Source organism: Lissotriton vulgaris, chromosome 3_1, assembly GCF_964263255.1.
Source record: "Lissotriton vulgaris chromosome 3_1, aLisVul1.2, whole genome shotgun sequence".
Taxonomy (NCBI): Eukaryota; Metazoa; Chordata; class Amphibia; order Caudata; family Salamandridae; genus Lissotriton; species Lissotriton vulgaris.
The window spans coordinates 922,986,325-923,005,528 of NC_141689.1; the positions used below are offsets into that span (position 1 = coordinate 922,986,325).

General features: G+C 37.4%; 1 protein-coding gene across 2 annotated transcripts in view; it reads left to right on the top strand.

Annotated features, from left to right (window-relative positions):
• The window catches only part of LOC147727219 (cytochrome P450 1A1-like), a 230,718-nt gene that overhangs the window by 27,336 nt on the left and 184,178 nt on the right, over window positions 1–19,204 (top strand). Inside the window, exon 2 of one of the 2 annotated variants that reach the window (XM_086961269.1) lies at window positions 1,983–2,001. The exons of the other annotated variant lie outside the window; for it this stretch is intronic. The gene's annotated coding sequence lies outside the window, so the exon portion shown is untranslated. The remainder of the gene's footprint in view (window positions 1–1,982; window positions 2,002–19,204) is intronic. 2 annotated transcript variants of the gene reach the window in all.

Consider the following 19,204-nt stretch of genomic DNA (forward strand, 5'->3'; position numbering starts at 1 on the left):
AATCTTCATAGGTGCCTGAAGTAGGGGTTTGGGGGATGCTGCAGCAACCCTAAAATAATCATACTAAAGTGCAGAAGGTGAATGAGCAATAAAGATGCCTTTACATTTTGTTTTTATCTTGTCACATTTGCTGTGTGTTCAAAGACAGAGGTAAAATGTCCGGCTATATCGTCTGACAAATTACTGCTTATGGTTTTGAAATGGAGATCGGTGTTTTACTTTTCTTCCTCGGACTACAAAATGAGTTTTCTGTAAAGTGAATTATGTAACTATGTGACTGTCTTACTGGCATACATGGAGTGTGAAAGGAAAGGCTGTAAGATATCTATTTTTCTAACACACAACACAATTTAAATACATGTAAATGAAATGTATACAAAATTTAAAAACAAATAGCAATAGTTTTCACCATTTTGTTTGTAATTCTAAAGCTTGATGGAATCAAAGATTTTAAATGGATCAAAACAAATCAAGACACTTTATTTGGCTGGGCGCATTTCTACAGCAAAGTCTTTAAGCTCTAATTCGAGCGAAACACTGTGTCAGGGGTTGCTTTTGCTAATTTCAGGTTGGCTTGAAATGGTATTTTGCAAATTCAAAGCTGTAATACTGTGCCTGGAGTGATACATGGCTTTTGTCATTCTACAGCTCGGAAAGGACAGCACTGTGCTAGTCCTATGCTTAAAGACTTTGCTGTAGAAATGGCAAAAGACTTTGTCCATTTCTAGCTCGGCCTGGATAGCACTGTGCAAATCCTATGCTTAAAAACTTTGATAGAAGAGCAGACATTTGAGGTGAGCAGATCTAGAATGTCGCTGGTGTTGAGAGTGGTCTAACAGGAGCTGCTTTCCACCGAAACTGGAGAACTACTCAGAGTTCTCTCCTTCTTTTATATGTATATATATATATATATATATATATATATATATATATATATATATATATATATATATATATATATATATATATATTATATATATATATAACAAACTCATCCTCAACACACAATACGTAGAGGAGACGATATCAGATGTGGTGAAAGCTTTTTATTTTTCTTTATTGCCGCTTTTCAACGCGTTTCGCCTGACCCAGCAGGCTTGATCACGAATAAAGTTTCAAAACTACATACAACATTTAAAGTGCATTGGTGTCATGTGACTCATCACATGACCCGTAAAATCCATAGAACTGAACAAAATACTTTTTTGCAATGTATATGTTGTTAAATTCCATAGTGCAAACATAATTCATTCGTATTGAAGGAGCTAACTCCAGTAAACAATTGCAAAATTATTTCTAGTTTTTAGAAAGCATTTAAATTCCAAGAAAAATTATTCAATGTTAAACGCAAATAGTCGCATTCGTCATTGTGACTTAATATTCCGGAAATAGAGTATTTATAACCCATTCATATAAACAATTGAGCCCAAGTGGGCATAAACACACTAAACAACTCAGGACCTAGTCAGGCTCCTCGTTATATGCCAATCCCTTCTTAAAATACGAAGGTATAATGGCATGTAACCCCTTCCGCATGCCTATCTTGTTTTCACATTCATATGCAAATTGATGCTTTAATAGCATAAATGTTTCTCTTTCATAAGGAATAAATTCTGCTTTCACACTCCACTCAATTCTGAATTAAATTCACAGTGATGCAATGTGGAATAACAACAAAAAGCTTTTACAGCTTGATAGTGCTGCCCCAGTGGGCCAATCGTTCAGTTCATCATACAGTGAAAAAATAAAATTTTAAATTGTGACAAAACAAAAACTTTAAAAGTAAGGAATGGATGCCACTTTCTAGGAGGCAAGGATATGAATAATATTCTTCAATGCAATGTTAATTCATATTCATAGGTGCGTATACAGATCTTCTTCAATATTCAATCCATATGGGCTTTTAGAATTTAGTTCTACAATGTACCCTGATTCGAGCTTACGTAGCTTCTTAATCCTGTCTCCCCCTCTCTCATTCACAGGTATCGAATCAATAACAAAGTAAGTCAGACTGCTTGTATCCTTGTCGTGAAATCTTTCAAAATGCCGGGCGACCGGGTATGATCGATCTGCATTTTTTATCGATGTTAGATGTTGTAATACCCGCTGATGGAAGGGTTTGATCGTGCTCCCCACATATTGCAGGTTACATTTACATTTCAAAACATAGATAGCATATTCAGTTTTGCAATCATATTGTCCCTTTATCTTTTAGATCCTGTTGGAGAGGCCTGGTTTGTATGTACTCACATTCTTCCCATGTTCACACGCTTTGCATTTACTACATTTTAAAAATCCATATATATATATATATATATATTCACCGAAAAAACCATAGGTTTCACACCAGTTATAGTTAGCTGGAGATTTTACTGACATAAAACCATTGAAATTCCAACGTTATAGTTAGTTGGACTCACTATAACAAGCACGCCTGCAATGCACTGCTGATGACGTCACATATTACATCACTCATGACATCGTCAGCGACATCACTCAAATCCGCGCAAATCAAAAAAAAAATTTGCCCCTCGGGCCCTTTTATGGCCCCCACATCAATCCTAGGGGGTCAGGGGGGTCTACCCTGCCCCTTTTGGTCATTTCCCCCTTTGTTTTGGCCAACTCTTGTGTCTCGACACAAGATGGAGGCCGCTCCGGACTGTTTGGAATGTTTACAGACACCCGAGAGCCAATCAGCTTTACGCGCGCAAACTCGCGTAGCGCGCTGGTACGTTCCCGGTGCGCGTACCGGGGCGCGCTTATAGATATATATATTTTTTGAACCTAAATTACTCAAAATCCACTGGAGCAAATATCTTGAGACATAGCAAAGGCACATTGGGCTACCAGTCCCTACAATTTTGCCAAGTTTGGTGGAAATCCATTCAGCCGTTCGGGCTAAAAGTGAGGTCGACCGCCCTGCGGAAATTAACATGAGGAAAACACGTTTTGGGACCCCCCTTTTATCTCGGCCCCCGCTTGACGAATTCCTCCCAAACTTTCAAGGAATGACCGGAGCTCCGCGAGGCAAATTTGAGGAAATTTTCAGGCAGATTCGTCAACCGGCGCCAAAGTTATTTTCAGATATTTTTGCATTGCAAAAAATCCTAACTATAACTACCTACTGGCGGCCGCCAGTAGGTTATATATATATATATATATATATATATATGTATATATATATATATATATATATATATATATATATATATATATATATATATTACCTACTGGCGGTCGCCAGTAGGTATATATAGTTAGGATTTTTTCCCTATGGGATTTCTGAAAATTCTATGCCTAATAACTTTGGCGTTTGTGGACGGAATTGGCTGAAATTTTCAGGAAAATGGCACATTTTGTTTCTGAGCAGCCCTTGAAAATTAGGGGGGGTTTTGTGGAGGGGGGGCCGAGAAAAAAGGGGGGTCCCAAAACGCGTTTTTTCCATGTTAATTTCCATAGGGCGGTTGGACTCACTTTTAGCCCGAACGGCTGAATGGATTTGCACGAAACTTGGCAAAATTGTAGGGACTGTTAGCCCGATGTGCCTTTGCTAGGTCTCAATATATGTGCTTCAGTGGATTTTGAGAAATTAACGTTTAAATCAAGATATATATCTGTAACAGCGCTCCGGGCAGCGATCCGGTTAGCGAACCTTTCGCGTATCGGAACTTTGCGATGCGAAGCTGATTGGCCCTCCGGTGTCTGTCAACATTCTAAACAGTCCGGAGCAGCCGCCATCTTGTCTCTCGGTAGGATCGAGAGACAAGAGGAGGCCAAAACAAAGGGGGAAATTACCATAAGGGGGCATAGTAGATCCTCGTTGACCCCCTAGGTTTTATGTGGATGTTTTAAAAGGGCCTAGGAGGGTCCAAAAACGGAAAGCGTTCTGGGCAGCGAACTTTAAGGATAAAAGAATGATAGACTTTTCTAATACTGTATGTTAATTATTTGTTGTTTTTGTTCGTTTTTTTTTGTTTTCTTTTTTTTAAAGTTTTTTTTTATTTTGATTGTTTTTCATAATTTATTAAACTTTCTAACATTTCAGTGTCTGAAATGTCATTATTTTCTTGAAATATTCTTTGCAATCTGTGAGGTTGTAAAATGTCCTCATTTGCAAGGAGGGCATCTACTGCTTGGACACATTGCAGCAGTTCATTATCCAAGCTTTCATCCATAAATTCCATGTCAATTTGTTCAATCAATTCCTGGCTGCTCTCTTGCAGGTCCATCTCAAAAGAAACTTGCTGCTCGCCTTCCATTTTGCCTGAAATTTGGATTAAAAAAATATATATTAGTAGAGATAGGGCAATGTTGGGATTAATTTTAGATAGTCAGTTTTTATCAGTGAATTTATCTTTTGGCAGTGTATAGTATCAGAGTGGAAATAGGACTATAAAAAAGTGTATGTGATGTAACCAAGACAAGCCTAACTCCATTCATAACTATAACAGAGAAGTCTATCTAAATACATTACTACTACAGAGGGATAGTGTATATCTAGCAGAAAAAGTCTACTATATTAAGTTATAGTGCACAATATATTTCATTTTTAGAAATTATAACTTACCTTCACAAAGAAGTTGAAGTTTTTGGAAGCTATTGAAATGTGAGGTACAACAAGAAGTAGTAGTCAAAATGGCTGTGTTTCCTTCTCTTCCTTTATATATATACAGGTATATAACCAATCAAATGTCAGGTAATAAAAGTAGAAAATGAAAGTAACATTTTCATTGGTTGTCAATTCCAACACTTCAGATGTGTTTTGTGAAGTAATTTACCTCACGGTACTTAGAGAGGTCTACAGGCTTAATGGCTAAATGGAATTTCAATCAAATTTGTGAAAATGAAAGGGATTGTTATGTAGTATGAGCTAATCTATATTTGGTGAGAGTGTCTCTAGTCGTTTTTCTGTAAATTACTTTCCCACCTTTTTTTTGGACCGCTTTCCGGGAAGCGGCCCGGTTCGCGAACCTTAAGCGTCACGGGAGTCCACCATTTTGTGTTTCGGTCGCATTAAGATACAAGATGGAGGGCAAATAATGTTTAGAATGGGTAGAAGGGGTCATGGTAGACTTATCTTGACCCTCTAGGTTTTCTGAGGGTGGCTGAGGAGGCTTATATGTGCGGAAAAAAACATTTTTTTTAAAAATTCCGCGAGGTTAGCTTTCGGTTCGCGAACCGGGTAGCGCCCCGGGGAGCGAATTTTGTGGAAAATTAATGAAAAAAGTTAGAAAAAAATAATAATTGTGAGTGATCAGATGAAGGGTAGCTCTGAGAAGAGCTTTTGGGTTTATGGTACATTTAGGTACTTATAAGTAGGTACCAATGCACAGTCTTAAATTCAGAATGAAAATTCTGTTGCCCTCATCTGAGAAGTGAACTCCATCTCCTCTGTAGATATCTTGCATGTAGTAACGCAAGTTATTGTTGTACAGAGAGCCCATTCCATGGTCTCTCATGAAAGCTGAAACAGATTTGTTTACATGCTTCCTCGCTTTCTCAATTTGTGGACAAAATTGGTTGGACCACCTCCATTTCTGTCTTTGGCATATATTGGAATATACCAAGGCAGTTTGAGGAAAAAGTGCCATTAATTGCTCAAAGGTGTCCTTTAAAAGCATTTCCAGACCTACCCCTGTCAAAGTGCCCAAATCATTACCTCCACAGTGCACTATTAACAGGTCAGGTTTTGGCAAATGCATAAAGGTTTTCACCAATGGTATCAATTGGTGACATTTTAATCCTCTTTGGCCCAACCACTTAATTTCCACATCTTGTAAATTGAGGTTAGGTAAATTTCTGTTCTCAGCATACCTTTGAGCCCAGTGGATGTAACTATGTCCAACAATCCAGACCTTAAACATGGTGGGAGAAGGTTGTTCTGCAGTCAGATGAAGTGTGGTAATGAAAGGGCAGTTGAAACAGTAGGAGTTTCTAAAGAAAAAAAACTGTGGATTTCCAATGCTAATGATTCATTAGCAGTGATTGGTGCATTTCCATTTCTGAAAACAGAAAGTTAGGGTGCATGGATGTGTTCTTTGAAACATGTAATTTGAATGGTCAAGGAAGAAACATTTAATGAAAGATTGCACTGGATACGCAGGTGCACTGAGAGTTCAGAGTTCAATTGAAACATTGTTGTGTGAATTTGCAAACATGAGAGGTCTTCCAGGAGGTGGTTGCTATGGAAACAAGGCAGTGAGGGCAGAGGGGGGAAGGGTTTTGATTTGAAAAAAGTGAGGGAAGAGGTATGATTGGCTAATATGAGAGATATGTGAAATGAATATCTGTATTTCTGTGCTTTCAATAGCGGCAGCCTTTGGAGTGCATCCTTTTTCTTCTGCTGAAGACAATTTGGTGTATTTCTGAGACTGTTTTCAAAACTCAAAAAATATTTGCTAAGGTGAGAAAAGATTTATTTAATTTAGATAGAGAATAGTATGATTTAAGGAGAAAATGATGAAGAAAGCTGTGTTTTTAAAATGTGGTTTTGTCTCTAGTGATATACTAATAGAATTAGTTTCTTTGAGAAACTGTAATTGCATATTCGGTGTAGCATTCTGGCATGCAGTAACACAAGTTATTGTGGTACATGGAGCCCATTCCATGGTCTGTTATGTAAGCTGAAACAGATATGTTGTTTTTAAAAACGATTTAAGAAATCAATTACATTTCTGGATATGTACTGCTAGAGCTTCATAGGTTGTTTTGAGCCATATTTATAAGGCATTTGAGTGTCTTTGATGTTATGTTTTCCTTTTAAAATGTAAAGTGTTCCTCATGGGGCAAGTGTCTTGTAAATACGCTCCCACTTGTGCTTTGCAAATTTAGATTTTGATTATGGGAGTTACATAGCCATGTTAATAATGTCCAAACAATGGTGGTAGGGCATTCAAGAAAACGTTTTTCTGTGTCTCTAGGACATTTTCAGTCCTTTCCTCTTGAATGCAGGTATACAATTGATTTATATGCTGTGTTTAAAAACGAATTTTCAAATCAATTACATTTCTTGATATGTACTGTTAGAGCTTCATAGGTTGTTTGGGGTCATATTTAGAAGGCATTTTAGTGTCTTTGATGTTATGTTTACCTTTTTAAATGGAAAGTGTTCCTCATGGGGCCCTGAGCAGTTCTAAGCCATGTTATTTAATGGGAAGTGGATATCATGGCTAAGAGCATTTGCTGGAAAATGCATGAATATTGCTGACTTTTCTGCGATATTCATGCATTGTGGGCGTTTTTTTTTTCGCATTTGCGAGCAGTTCTTAGCCATGTTATCCAATGGGAGGTGGATAACATGGCTAAGAGCATTTGCTGGAAAATGCATGAATATCGCTGACTTTTCAGCGATATTCATGCATTGCGGCCGTTTTTAATCGCATTTGTGATAAACAATTACATTTCTTGATATGTACTTTTAGAGCTTCATAGGTTGTTTGGGGTCATATTTAGAAGGCATTTTAGTGTCTTTGATGTTATGTTTACCTTTTTAAATGGAAAGCGTTCCTCTTGGGGCAAGTGTCTTGTAAATACGCTCCCACTTGCGCTTGGCAAATTTAGATTTTGATTATGGGAGTTACCTAGCCATGTTAATAGTGTCCCAAAAATGGTGCTAGGGCATTCCAGAAAACACTTTCATGTGTCTCAAGGACATTTTTAGTCATTTCTTCATGAATGCAGGTATACAATTGATTTATATGCTGTGTTTAAAAACGAATTTTGAAATCAATTAAATTTCAGGATATGTACTGTTAGAGCTTCATAGGTTGTTTGGGGTCATATTTAGAAGGCATTTTAGTGTCTTTGATGTTATTTTTCCCTTTTTAAATGGAAAGCGTTCCTCATGGGGCCCTGAGCAGTTCTTAGCCATGTTATTTAATAGGAAGTGGATAACATGGCTAAGAGCATTTGCTGGAAAATGCATGAATATCGCTGACTTTTCTGCGATATTCATGCATTGCGGCCGGTTTTTTTCCCATTTGCAAGCACTTCTTAGCCATGTTATCCAATGGGAGGTGGATAACATGGCTAAGAGCATTTGCTTCAAAGGTTGTTTGGGGTCATACACCATTTTTGGGAAATTATTAACATGCCTATGTAACTCCCATAATCAAAATCTAAATTTGCCAACCGCAGGTGGGAGCGTATTTACAATAAATTTGCACCATGAAGAACGTAAAATAGCATAATAGACACTCAAATGCCTTATAAATATGACCCAAAACATCTTATGAAGCACTAGTAGTGCATATTTCCAGAAATGTATTGGTTTTCATTTAATGATTTACTTCATTGGTAGGCCTTCACATGTTTTTTTACCTTGGTTTTTTTCAGTGAAAATCTTATCTGCAACCATGTGTTGGCCTCACCTCAAATAAACAAAACAGGTGATGGACTGAATGTGGATCAATGACACACATTCACCCCAGTCTAAAGATCTGGGCCTAAACAAATCTTTAGATAGGCTACATCTTATCGTCATCCTGAATTAATCATTTAAAATATTAGGGAGTGATTTATGATTGTTGTATGCCTGTTTTGTACCATTGAGTGTCATTTTTGTGATGCAGTGCTGGTGGAAAACATTTGCTATGTTAAATAATTAGTACGGCATTAAGTTTTAGATGACTGTTATTTATTTACTGTTTGGTAATAGTGGTTAATAACATTTTATATTATATTTTTCCACAGATTCAACTGCAGATTCTTTCATAGTTTGGAAAATGCCTACAAAAAGTAGAATAAGAAAGGCTAGAAAACGTCAAAGACAGCAGGATGATGTTTTATTGCAGCAGTCCTCTTCCCCAAATACTTGTCAAAACAGCAACAAAGGTCCGGGTAAGAGCACAAAATCATTCTTAAGAAATATTTGTAGTAAAAAAACTTTTGCTCAAAAAAATGTTTCAGTCCACAAAAAGAAAAGTAATTTAAATGGAAAGGAGAGACCCATCACAAATGTTACTGGTAGAGGAAGAGATAACTCTGTGCATGATAGTAGAAGGAAACAACAGTTTAGGGACATTCGAAATCGAATGTTCCGTAATAGGATATTAGTTAATTTATTGAAAAATATTAAAAAGAAAGGCCAACAGAAAGCGGCATTTTATAAGAAGAAGAAAAATGTAGAGAAAATTATTGATCATGCTTTTGAAATTAAGCGAAAGTTGTTTATTTTGGTAATCAATAGAATTAGGAAACTAAGCAAGGTAATTTCTGATTTCAAAACAAAAAGTAGATGGAAGAGAGTAGTAAATCGTACTAACTTTTGTGAAGTTTTTTCCGGAGAATGGATGCATAGTTCAAGTTGTGAGGCATTTTTTAATGAGGAGAGTTATTTTCAGGATAATGATTTGGTGTTTGCAGTTGACACCAGTGGTCGAGCTTATGAAGTGAAGGATGGTTGTCCAGTTGAAAAAGAACAACTTGTGACAACAGAGACAGAAGAGGCGCTAAGTGATGAGGTTTTAGGAAGACGTCCTAAGGGTCCTGTGTACATTTGGAAGTGTAGTTCTATTTGCAGTGTGCGACAGGTTTCCATCAATTTGCTTTGTGATTTTATACGGACATTTAATAAGAAAAGTTTGAAGCAGAAAATGAAGTTGTTGCAAGATTTAGATCCTTGCAGAGTGAGACAAATGACAGGTTTGCGTGGTCATTCACTGGCTTGTCTTTCCAGGAGAGTATGCCAGAGTGTTTTTCATCATTTCAGGATGCTAGCAGTGCATCATAATAAAGTGAGAAAATTAGTGAGAATGTTGTATTATGCTAAGAGTCCAGCAATTATGCTTAAACAATTATGTGCTGCTCTTTTGCATGGTTCTGAAATAGATGTGAAGAATATTTGTGAAGAAATTGAGTTTTGTTACTTTGGTAGTAAAGATGAGAATGTTCAAATTGACCCTGAAGTAGAGGGTAATGTGGAAGATAATGTACAGGTTTCCAGTACAGATAATTTTCAGAAGGAAATTGCCACGTTTCAGATGAAATCAAGTGAGAGGCCTAATTTCACTTGTGTATGTTGTCGACGCACTTATTATAAGAATCAGACTAAGGTAGTGGATTTATATGCAAAAAGTGAAAGGGAAAATAATAGTGAATGGAAGGATTTTGCCACATACTTGATGGTAGAAAATTATTTTGATTTGGGATCGGATCAACGTGTGTGTACTTATTGTTGTAATAAATTAAACCAAAACCAGATGCCTGCTAGGGCAGTTCATAATAATCTGGAATTGGTTGAGATTCCTTCTGAATTGAAGGATTTAAATACTTATGAATCTATTTTGATTCAAAGTATCCATCCCTTTCAGGCTATTGTAAGAATGGAGCCAAAGACAGGGAAGTTGCCTCCAGCAGATTTACAGAGAGGATTAAAGGGAAGAGTTGTTTATTTGCCTCTAGATTTGAACAAAAACATTAACACAATTGGAATAGAAAAAGTGGAAGAGGAACCTCTGGTTATCTTGATTAATGGGGTTCCGACAAAGAATAAGAAAATATGGCAAGATTTAGTGGATGTTAGGAAAGTCAAAAAGGCAACAGTGTATTTGAAGAAAAATGATAAGTACTATAAGAATGTATATGTTGCAGAAGAGGAAGTAAGTGATGAAGAGGATAGCGATTTGTGTGCTGGCCAAATTGAGAAAGTAGAGGCCTCTAAAAGTGAAGAAATATATGAACATTATAGTGTTCATCCTTTGCATTCCAAGGAAGTCATGGGGAATGCTATTGAGTTGTTTCAAATGAAACAAGCCAAAGGGAGTCCCATTAGTGTTTGGGAGGAAAGTTTGGAAGCTCGGTGTTTCCCACAGCTATTTCCCACAGGTCAAGAAGGAAGATATGATGAGCGACCTCATCAAATTCCTGCGTCTGAATACCGGACTTTACGATTGTATGCAGAAGATCCTAGGTTTCGGCAATGCATTCCCTATTTGTTTCATCTCCTGTTTGAAAGCGATCTGTCTGGACTGTCATATGCAGTGAACCACATCTTAAAAAGTGGTATACAGATGCGAAACATCTCGGCAAGTGACTTTATGCATAAAGTCAATGTCCAAGACAGTATTTTGGATTCTCACTTAATTAATCTCATGGCGTGTCAGCGTGGTACTAATGAGTACTGGTACCGTCGTCATGGTGATTTAAAATGTATGCTGAGGAACTTAGGAACTCCAACATGGTTCCTCACTCTGAGCTGTGCCGAGTATGGCTGGGAAGACTTACTTGAATTTCTACGAGAGGCAAATGGAAATATTGAAAACATTGAATTCAAGACACCTGGAGAACTGTGTTCTTTGGATCCAGTGAATGTATGCAGGTACTTCAATCATAGATTTGAAGCTATGATGTCTTTCATCACAAATAAAAAGAATCCACCTCTTGGAGAGGTGTTGGATTTCTTCTGGAGAAAGGAGTACCAAGCAAGAGGTGCCCCTCATATACATATGTTGTTGTGGATCAAGGATGCACCTAAATTTGGAACAGATCCGGATGACTTAGTGATGAATTTCATCGAACAGTATTCTACGTGTGCTGTTCCAAACGCAATGGAGAAGAAAAGTCTAAGAGAACAAGTTCTACGTTTCCAAAGCCATCGTTGTGGAAAGTACTGTCGTCGTAAATTCAGAAACAAGGAGAAGTTCTACACCAAATGTCGTTTCAACTTTCCACGACCGGTGATTTCTAAAGGAAGAGTGAACAGTTTGATGTCTTCGCTGCGACATAATGTGACGAGGAAATCACCCAAGAATACATACAATTTGAAAAGGAACGAAGAGTCCAAGTACATCAATGACTACAACCCAGTGATTTTGTCCATGTGGAATGCTAACATGGATATACAGTTTGTGGCTGACAACTGTATGGCTGTGGCTCGGTATGTGACATCTTACATCACCAAAAAAGAAAAGACCGAACTGAAGGATATGTGGGAGGACATTTCCCATGAAAAGAGCCTCAGCAAGAAGTTGTACAGTTTCAGTCTGAAGATGTTGTCGCATCGAGAAATCGGAGCTTACGAATGTTCTGATCGATTGTCTTCAGCAAGTCTCTATGCCAAATCCAGGAGTCTCGTTTGGGCGAGTCTTGGTCTTGCTGCAACGCGAAATCGAGTTCTAAAACCTGTCCGGGAAATTGAGTATTTGGCAGAAAAGGAACCAAACAGTACCGACATTTTGAAGACCAACATGTTGGATACATATTATCCAAATCGAAGCAGTCACCTTGAGAATGTTTGTCTATATGAGGTTCTCCAAAATTATATATTCAAGAGGAACATCAAAGAAGATATTGAGAAAGGAGTGTATGCTGTAATTGGAAGTGAGGGATGCCTGGTCAAGCAAAGAAAATGCCAATTAGTAAACCATCGAAAATTGAGTGGTGAATCTCCAGAAAAAAAGGAGTTTTTTTATTTAGCACTTTTGCAACTTTTCAAGCCTTGGCGTGCAGAAGAGGAACTGCTTGGAGATTTCCTCTGTTACGAAGACTCTTTCAATGCAGCCAAGGAGTCCATAGAATGTCCTGCTTCTAAATATCAAGAAATGCTAACTTTGGAAATTGAGCAGGAAGCAACGATTGCAGCCGAGATTGCCAGAGACAGTTCTCAGGACAGTCAGAGTTCTGTTTCATTGAGTCAAGATCCACTTGGAGGACCTATTATCGAAAATGAAGCTGCCACTGCTATGAATGAAGTAGAAAGAGCCATGGCACATGCTCAGGAGGATTCAGTTAACTTAGAAGACTTGGAAAAACAACTCAACGTTGAGCAGAGGAAAATATATGATGAAGTTACCAAGGAAATTGAGCACGGATTAAGTCATGAGAAGAACAAGTGCTCATGTACATCGTTGAAGCCTGTCCGACTGTACGTGAGTGGAGAAGCGGGAACTGGAAAAAGTTTCCTCATTAAAGCAATCTCTTGTTATTTGCAGGAAAGGAGTGAGTCATCGCTGTCTTGTGTTGTCACCGCTCCTACTGGACTGGCAGCACATAACATTAAAGGTATTACTTTTCATCGTCTACTGATGCTGCCGGTGGAGCATGACAACAAATTACAATACAACAAGTTATCTGGAGATGCTTGCTGTGAAGTTTCAAGAGTCTTGAGGAAAATGAAACTACTTATCATTGACGAAGTAAGCATGGTTTCCAATGTCATACTTGCCTTTGTGCATTTGAGAATGCAAGAAGTACTTAAAACTGAATATGATGTGTTATTTGGTGGGAAACACATCATTGTTTTCGGAGATCTTCTGCAGCTGACACCAGTAAAAGGTCAACCTGTGTTCAAAATACTCACGCATGAAGATACCAGGAAGTGCCTAGGGAGCATTGGCAACGTCAATATATGGTTAAACTTCAATTATGCAGAACTGCATCAAAATATGCGTCAGGCAAAGGATGAAGATTACAAGAATATTCTACAAGATATTAGAATTGGAAAAGTGACTGAGCATGGGAAAGAAGCTTTAAATGCACGATTACTGTCAAATTTATATCCCAAACAAGAGATTGTGCCTGAGAATATTTTTCAGAAAATTACTGAGAAGAAATCCGGGATATGTCTCATGCCAACTCTTGCAGAATGTGCCATCTTCAACAACAAAATGTTGAATTTAGAAAAGCAAGAGATTGTGAAACTTGAAGCTATCGACAAATTAGAGCATATGGGATCAACAATTATTTTGTCAGACAATTTGAAATCAAAATTGGATTCATTAGAGAAGACTATATCTAAAACAGCGGGTTTTGAAAAGACTTTGAATGTGTGTTTAAATTGCCGAATCATTTTGAGAAGGAATTTACATGTAGAAAGAGGTCTGGTAAATGGATCAATGGGTAATGTTGTTGATTTTGAGAAATACAGAAATAGAGATGGAATAGAATTTTTAAGAATTAAATTTGATGGCATTGAGGAAGTACAGCAAATTGGTCGTTGTTCTGCTAGGTTTTTGCTTGTTAAAGACTTATATGTTCGCCGTAAACAGTTTCCTGTTTGCTTGGCATATGCGGTGACAATCCATAAATCGCAAGGTTTAAGTGTAGACTGTGCATTGGTGAATATTGGCAGTTCTGTGTTCAAGGAGGGTATGGCATATGTGGCATTGTCACGAGTTAGAACTTTATCGGGATTGTACTTAATTGACTGTGATGTCACAAATATTTGTGCGGATCTAGATTGTGTTAAGGAATACAATAGGTTAAGAAGAGAGTATGCGCCACATTTGCCTCAATATCCTTTGTTTGAGAAACGTGTGGTAGGCCGGAAACGTAGAAATAGCAGTAATAGTAGGGAGGTTGTTGCAAAAAGACTAAAAGTCAATGAACCGAAAATTGTTAGCAGAAAGAAAGTGGATTCTGTTGAAGATGTTGTCGGTTTTCAATTTGAAAACAGTTCTGGTGTCAACTGCTATGCAAATGTAGTGGTTAATGTTCTCTTTTCACTAGAGAGTTTAAAAGAACAGATTCTGTTGAATTCAGAACAAATTTTATGCTGTTTGTTGAATTCTGTTTTCGAGAAATGTAGCACTGATCGAACAAAAGTAGAAAGTGTGTCTGAAGTTCGTTATCTGTTAGATGAATGTTCAGGTCAAACAGACTTCTCTGAAAATAATCAGCAAGATTGTCAGGAGTTTTTAATGTATATGCTTGATATATTGCAAGATGAGGGTGTAGATGTAGATCAACTGTTTGGGCTTTCTTATCAATGGCAGCATGACTGCGAGAATTGTAGGGTATCAAGTACTACTAGTGTAGACTCAGAAAGATTTAAATATTTAACTTTGCCAGACAGTAAATCAGTCTCCTTTAATAAGCTAGTAAATGCAGCGGATCACAACATGGAGTGTAGCCAATGTAAATCTGAAATGATGTCAACATTACTTATACGTAGATATGGACAGTATGTCATTTTAATGATGCAACGATGTAGGCCTGATGGATCAAAATTGTCAACTTTAATAAAAAAATTTGTGGCTTCTCAGCTTTCAATATCAGGAAGGACTTTTGTAACTGTAGCAATTATCTATCACGATGGTCCTTCAACAACTTCAGGACATTATACAGCTTATTTAAAGTCTCGAAACGGCTGGTCATTCTGCAATGATTCCGTTGTAACTTTCAAAAAAAAATTGCCGTTTGACCTTAAAAATTCTTACCTGGTGTTTTTAAAACCAAAATTTTAAAGAAAGAATCTCGGGATTTCCTGTGAAGAATTGGAAAAGGTTCATCAAGTTGAGGGAATGTAAGTCTGCAATGCTGTCTAGATTATTGGTCCAAAACTTTTAATTATAATGTTATTTTGTAAAATCCGACTATATAAACCTGATGCAAGTAAGTCTGCTTCATAGTAAGCAGTATCAGTGTCATAGGAAAAGGAGAACATGAGTGACAAAGAAGGGTAAGATATTAGTAGTCCAGGATTGTGAAAATTATCTTAAATGTTTTCTTTTTGAAAGTTGCGAAAATAGAAAATGACGGGATTTGATTGGAAGAATTACAAGACTTGTGAATAGCTGCAACATGATTTGGCCAAGTGGAAACATGTGGTAGAATGTGAGAAGTCTTTTCTTGTATGTAACATATTTTTCGAATCGTTGGAGGTTTTCTTTCAGAAAGTGGCGGGCTGACAATATTTATAGCACAACACAGTGGACGCTGTTCATAGGACATCCTTCGACGTCATTGAAAGTAAGTTAATTTTAAGGAGTTTTGAATTCAGATTTCTTATGTTGAATGGGTTTTTTAAACACAATCATTTTGATTGTGTTTTTTTTTCCCCGCTGTTACATGATGAATACCTTCAAGTCACTGATTTAAGTGAAATTTGATACATTCTGAGAACAGCAAAAATAAACCATTTAATATGTATAATTAATGTTCTGCTTTTTGTACTTATGATATACATTTAGAAATGTGAGGTAGATATGGAGAAACTGAGTCTTCTGTAAGTGTCAATTTTAATGCTTACAGTGCTGTACTTCTGGGTACTGTTTTTAAAAAAAAAAAATGAATAGGCCTCACCTCAAAGAAAGCTCTTGAAAGCACAAATCTTATTTGCATCCTGAAACAATCATTTAAAATGTTAGACACAATTTTATGATGGCTTTACATCTTTTTTGCGCTGCTATTGCATCACTATTGTGAGACATTAGCAGTGCAAAAAAAGCACCATGTTCCAAAATAGGCCTCAGTTCATCAACATCAAGATACAGTTTCTTTAAAATATATATCTTTAGGATTGTGTAGGGGACGTAGAGAAGCAGAGACTTCTGTAAATGTCAAAGTTGTTGAAAAACTGTTTGTTCTTGAACCTTTTCCCTTGTCTTTTCTAATTTTTAAATACATGTTTTAATATTTTTGGAAATGTTTGTTCTCTCTTTTTCAGATTGAAAGTATGAAAAAATATTTTAAAAAGGTAACAAGAATTATAAGGTAAATGTTTTCTACTCTTTTTACCCGCAATGCACTGATGATGATGTCACTGACACTATCTCTGATTTACTCTCTATAGCTGTCTTTCTTTTTACATTATTCTCTGTTTACTTCCCTTATACTAACTCTTCTTTTTTTTAAAAAAATATTTTTTTGGTTCGCTTCAAGTTCGCGAACCGGTCAGCGAACTTGAAGCGAACCAAAAGAAATAGAGCTTGCCAGAGTGATAAACATTCTAGCAATTTTATTTGAAAGGGGAGGTAGTTCTGAAAAGAACTTTTTTTTTTTGTTTTTGTTGTTTTATTTATTTATTTTTTTTTCTGAACATTTTTTGATTTTTTTGTATTTTTAGAACAGTTTTATGTTTTTTTGTGTTTTTTATGGAGGGGAAACAACAAAAAAACAGGAATTGAAAAGGGCTCAACAGGAGCAAAAAAAAAATTACTGCTTGGGTGCATTAGGGCACTTATGGTTTTCGAACACCATATTGATCAAGTTCACGCTCATGTTCCCATACGAGAGCATTGCACCACAATATATACAGGTAAACTTCATATGTTTAAAGTTTGGTTGAATGTTTGGCACAGTTTCCTGTGCCTCTCTTCCTGTCAAAGACATTGTTGACGTAGATCTGGCCACAGGAGTTGTCGGGGGATTATCTTGTAGGTCCCTTAACTCAGCCCGGCTGTAGTTTAAGGGATGCCACCTGGCCATATGGCGATGCATAGTATAGTTGCCCATACTATATTTTTTCTCTGTGCCTCTAGACAATCTGTATTTACAGATGAGGCAGGTGGCATATTTAGCATTGACCTTCTTGTCCCCTGGAGGGATGGAAAAAAACTGCCAGATGAAACTTGTTTTCCTCTTAGAAACACGGGGCAACTCTGGGATAAATTCTGGTTGATCTCTATCCTCTTCTTCTTCTTCCTCCTCTTCCTCCTCTCTGTTGGAGATAAATTGACTTGGTGGTCCTCTCTTCTTATGAGGAGGTGGAGGTGGTGGTGGGGGTGCACCAGCTGCAGCAAGTATAGAAGCCATTGCTGAACTCCAGGAAAATGGTCTTTCTCTCACCAAGATGAAAGTCAGAGTGAGGAAAGAAGGAGGGGTTTACATGATTTGGGAAAAGCAAAAGTTCTGAACCAATGAAAAGTGTTATTTTTAGGTCACATGACCTAGTCATACATCATTTGGAAACCAAAAGTGAAATGAACCAATGAACACTTTGATAAACAAGTCACATGACCTGTTCCGCTTACGTTACGCGGTGCGCGCCGCGTCCCGGATCGCTTCCGGTTCGCGGTCCGGAGCACTTCCGGGAGCGCTAGCGCGGCGCGTCATTAGACGCATTACGCGACAACGTGATACGTCGCGCTTCCGCGACGCGTCACAGTTCCGCTAACGTAACGTTGAACGGTTCGCGGACTAGGTCGCGGCATCAAGATGAGCTAACGGAAAGCTTCCCGGTTCGCGAACTGGAAGCGAAGAAAAAAAATATTAAAAAAAAAATTATTAATAAACATCTAAAATATATTTTAAGATTTAAAGAAGAATACATTTTACAGTTACCGATGTTAGCTTTTAAAAAACCAATGAAATTCACAGAAAAAACCATAGGTTATAGACCATATATAGTTAGGAATTTGCATTTACAAAACCTTGAAAATTCACTGAAAAAACCATAGGTTATAGACCATATATAGTTAGGGATTTGCATTTACAAAACCTTATTTTACTCGCATAAAACCATTGAAATTCCATATATAGTTAGTTGCGCTAACTATATATCGCGCACCCGCAATCCACTGCTGATGATGTCACATATTACATCATTCATGACATGGTCAGTGACATCACTGATGACATCACTGATGACAACATCCAGTGACTGTATGTTTCTGTAAAGTGTAAATATGTCTTACATATTGAAGAATGAGTGGATGTATAAGTGTCTGGATGAAGGATTTAGTAGGTGCATGACTGACTGTATGAGTGAGTGATTAAATATGTCTCACTGAGTGCATGGGTTAGTGACTAAACTGTCTTAATTTGTGCATTATTATGTCTGTTGTTCTGTAAACTGCTGCATGTGTTGATAAGTAGCTATATGAGTAACTATATGGGTTATTGATTGGTAGCCCAGGTATTTGTATGGGAGACTGAGTGTGTGTGTGGGTGGCTGGGAGGTGTATGACTCTGTGCATAGATGTGTGAGCAGTTGATTCACTAGATGTATGGTTTCAAAAGTGCATGTGGAAACAGCTGTATGGGCGGTTGACTGTGTGCATGAGTGTATTGGTGAGTGAATGGATATCTCAGTGCTACATGTCAAAGTAAGTACATATGTAAAACACAGTACAAGTGAGAGTTGACATATATAAATAACTGTGCATAAGAGCTAGTGAATGTGTGAGTGGCTGTATGGATCATTGTGAACTTGTATCAGGGATTGTATAAGAGAGTAAATATGTGTTAGTATATGTTTGAATAAGTAAAGTTTGTATAACTGTATAGTTGAGGAAATGGAGGTGCGATTGATTCTTTGCATGACTGACTAGGTGTGTGAGTAACTCCATGGATGAGTGACAGTCTGTGAGTGTCTGTTTACACTGAGTGTATCTAAGGTTATATTAGAGTCTGAAGAGATTCATCGTATTATCACACGAAGGATGTCATCAGTGATGTCATCAGTGATGTCATTTGAGATGTCATCAGTGATGTCATCAGTGATGTCATTTGAGATGTCATCAGTGCTGTCATCAGTGATGTCACT